This window comes from Elephantulus edwardii, unplaced genomic scaffold (genome assembly GCF_000299155.1).
Source record: "Elephantulus edwardii isolate Elephantulus edwardi_28Jun2011 unplaced genomic scaffold, EleEdw1.0 scaffold00500, whole genome shotgun sequence".
Classification (NCBI taxonomy): Eukaryota; Metazoa; Chordata; class Mammalia; order Macroscelidea; family Macroscelididae; genus Elephantulus; species Elephantulus edwardii.
In genome coordinates, this window is record NW_006400250.1 from 363,115 (window position 1) to 367,488 (window position 4,374).

The following is a 4,374-nucleotide window of genomic DNA, read 5'->3' on the forward strand; positions in this document are numbered from 1 at the left end:
TTCCTTGCTCTTTTATAATGGACTGGTTCCCGGTCCAAGCAGAGGTTTCACATGAGCACAATCAAGTGTTCTGGGGTTCCCATTTTCCTTAACATTGGCACAATTTGTTGTGACCCACACAGTCAAATGCCTTTGAGTAGTCAATGAAACACAGATAGGCATTCCTCTTTGTTTTCTACCAAGATTCCTCTGAGATTGGCAGTAATGTCTCCAGTGCCAGTACCTATTCTAAACCCAGTTTGTATTTCTGATAGTTCTCTGTCAATGAACCATTCTGGTCATTTTTTATTTTTTATAATTTTCAGCAGGATTTCATATAGCAAATACCCCAAAATGGATAAGTAAACTCTTGGTTCCCATATTATTAATATGTATGCTTAGTGGTAAGCAAGCTTCATCGTCATTTCAATCAGTAACTTTTCCAAAATTTTACTATTGACTTTAATCTCACGTAAACTTGTCATTCTTTTGATGTCACAAAAATAACTTTAATAATTGAGACTATCTTTGATATTCTTCCCTTAATACCTACTTCTCATTGTATACACATTAAATGAGTTTGGCACAATGTGTTCAGACAAGATAAATATAGACTACATTAATAGTACTTCAATATACTGACAATGAACATAGGGTCATGCAAAAGACTCAACATAGTAAATATATGCAAAAAAAATGTATATGATAAATAGAATCCAAATACAGACACCAATCTCATTTTTCAAAGGGATAAAAAAGGCAATTTGGAGGCTTAGTGGAAGAGAAAGAGACCCAGAAAAAAGCAGAGCTCTTTTGAGAAAGAAAACTTATATAGGAGGCATAGCACTTCCTGATCTTAAAACATATTACACAGCTGTAGTCAACAAATCAGCATAGAATGACAGAAACATAGTCCAATGGAATATAATCAAGAACCCAGAAATTAACCCATCTACCTATGATCATCTTGGAGAGGATTAAACCAAGCTACTCCTTGGAGGCAAGGATTCTGGGGCTTCGTCTGACATACTTTGGACATGTTGCCAGGAGGGATGGGTCCTTGGAGAGGGACATCAAGCTTGGGAGGGTGGAGGGATAGCGCAGGAGGGGAAGACCCTCTATGAGATGGATTGACTCGGTGACTGGGGTAATCGGGATGGGTGTGTCAGAGACGGTGCGGTCGGCGCAGGATAGAGCAGGGTTTAGGGCTGTTGTGCGTAGGGTCGCTATGAGTCGGAAACTACTCGACAGCACATAACAACAACAACAACAACAACCTATGATCAAATGGTATCTGACAAGGAATCAAAACCTATTAAATAGGGAAATGACAGCATCTTCAATAAATGATGTTGGCAAAACTGGATATCTACCTGCACAAACTAAAACAGGATCTACATCTCACACCATGCACAGAAATCAACTCAAAGTGGATCAGAGATCTAGGGGTTCAATATTATCAGGATCAGAAGAGACAAAACGGAGCCAAACTTAGAAGTCCTAACCTATGACATAAACAAGCTTGCCAAATATAGCCAGAAATGCACAACTAAAGTAGATGAGATTGACAAATGGGACCTTCTTACAATTAAATTCCTATGTGCATAAGAAAACTTTTCCCAAAGAGAGAGAATAAAACCTACAGACTGAGGGGTAAAACATTTGACAGTGACATCACAGATAAGGATCTCATAACAAAAGTTTTCAAAATATTTACCACAGGGCATCCTTAAGACAAAGATTGATAATCTAATAACAAAATGGGCAAGAGACATGGAAAGACCTTTCACAAGGGCAGACATTTGAATAGTCAACAGACACATGAACAAATGCTCAAAATCACTTCCAATCAGAGAGATGACAATCAAAACATCAGTGAATACCCTCTCACTCGGGTTGTTATTCTTGGGAGCCATTGTTGTGTATGTCTCATAATGATCCTATGAACGACTGATATGAACTCTGTCCTACTTTATGCCACCACACAATATTTGATAAACTCAAGGTCATTGTCACAGTCATTATGTTCTAACCCCCTGGATGAGGGTATTCCTCCAATTAGCTGCCCCTCCACCTTCTCAAGCATGTTGTCCCTCTCCAAGGAATAAGCTCTCCTAGCAAGATGTCCAGAATTTGTGAGATGAAGCTTCATTACCCTTGCCTCCAAGGAGCACTCTGACTGCATCTCTTTGTTCTTTCAGCAATCTGTGCGATCTTCAGCACTCTTCTTCAACATCTCAGTCCAAAGCATTAATTTTTCTTCTGTAATCCTTAGCTGTTATTCAGTTTTAAGATGCATAGCAAATGACTAAAAAGAACATTTCCTGAATTAGGTACATCTTACACCTGAAACTGACATCATTACTCCTCAATAATTTGGAGAAGTCGCTGACTATAGACTTTTAGAGTACAATACGTTTCCTACTCTTTTGACTGCCAGTACCAAGTATAGTGATTGTGGATCCAAGTAAAATGAAGTAATTGACAGCCTCAATTCTTTCTCTGTCCACCATGGTGTTGCTTATTGGAAAGGATTTTTGTTATTTTAACATTGAGATGCAATCCATATTGAAAGCTGTATTGTTTAATCTTCTGCACAAGTGCTTCAAATCCTCCTCACACAATCAAGGTAGTGTCATCAGCATAACAAAGGTTATTGATGAGTCTTCAATCCTAATGCCATATTTTTGTTCAGAAATTTCACCTTCTCAAATAACTTTCTAAGCATACAGATTAAATAGAACTGGAGACAAGTAATAAGCAAATATATCCCAATTTTAAACCATGCTGAGTTCACACAACAGCCTTTTGATCTAGTTATAGATTTTGTACAAGCACAATTATGTAATGTGAAATGTCAATCATGATTTATTATGATTCACACAGTCAAATGCCTTTATTTAGTCAATAAAGTACAAATATACATTCTTTTGCTATTCTTTAGTTTCAGTTAGGATCCATCTGACATTAATAAGTATGTCTCTGGTGTCAAGGCCTCTCCTAATTCCACCTTCAATGTCTGGTTGTTCCCTGTCTATGTACTGTTCTAGTAAATTTTGAATGATCTTCTGCAGTATTTTGCTTTGTTGTTGTTGTTAAGTGCTATTCAGTCACAAATGATTTATAGTGACCTTATGAACGAAAGACCTGAACACTTGTATAACTTTTATCATTTCTCCAAGTTCGTAGAGTTTCCAGAGGCAAGGTATTTCATGCCACACCTGCTTCCAAGCTTATTTTAATTGAGGAACTCCACTAAACACTGTTCACCATCGGTAACCATTATCACATTTGACACATCAGTGTCACGATATTTAGCATCACAGCAACCATGAGTTGACAAATCAGTGCTATACCACCTAAAAGACTGTTTGGAATCAACAATCTGTGTTATACACAGCGCCAGCGAGAGCGACGCAGCGCCGGCGGGAGAACGCCGCCGCCAGACGGGGTTCCAAGGCGAGAAGGGCCTGGAAGAGACCCGGGAAGAACAACAGCCAGCCACCTACCACGGAACTCCAGAGGAGCGAAGACTGTGAGACCCCAGAGGAACGAAGACTACCTATGCCTATTATTACCCCATCTTTTCAAGTCCCAGTTGAATCTTTCCCATTTCTTCATCCTTCTCCAGCATTCACCCACTAAACTCTGCTATTCCCTTTTACTTCTTTCCCTTTCAATTTTCGGACAGTTATGCATATTTTACTAGTTATCCTCCTATTCTTTTCAATAATGTTCTTATACATATTTGTCTTTATGAGACTGGGTTACTTCACTCTGTAATGCTATCCAGACTCTCTAGGTTATGTAGTATTTTACGAAAAACATTGTTCCTTACTGCTGCATAGTATTCAGTTGTGTGAGTGTACTACGATTTCTCAATCCGTTTGTTTGTTGATGGGCATCTGGGCTGTTTCCATTTCCTTTCTATTGTAAATAATGCTGCTATGAATAGTTTTACTTTCCTTCGTGTATATTCCTAGCAGTGGAATAATTGAGTTATATGGGATTTCTATATTCAGGTTTTTTAGGATATGTCAAATCACCCTCCAGAATGGTTGTCTACATTTATAATCTTATCAGCAGTTCTTGAGAGTTCCAATCTCTTCATATCCTCTGTTGTTGTTGTTATGTGCCGTCGAGTCATTTGCGAATCATAGCGACCCTATGCACAACAGCCCTAAACCCTGATATATCCTGCTCCAACCACACTGCCGCTGACACACCCATCCCGATTACCCCAGTCACCGTATCATTCCATCTCATAGAGGGTCTTCTCCTCCTGCGCTGTCTCTCCACCCTCCCAAGCATGATGTACCTCTCCAAGGACCCATCCCTCCTGGCAACATGTCCAAAGTATGTCAGACGAAGCCCCAGAATCCTTGCCTCCAAGGA

The 4,374-nt window shown here is 39.3% G+C and overlaps 1 pseudogene; it reads left to right on the forward strand.

Moving 5' to 3' along the window:
- Positions 1-333: 333 nt before the first annotated feature.
- The window catches only part of LOC102867847, a 24,569-nt pseudogene continuing 20,528 nt past the window's right edge, over positions 334-4,374 (forward strand).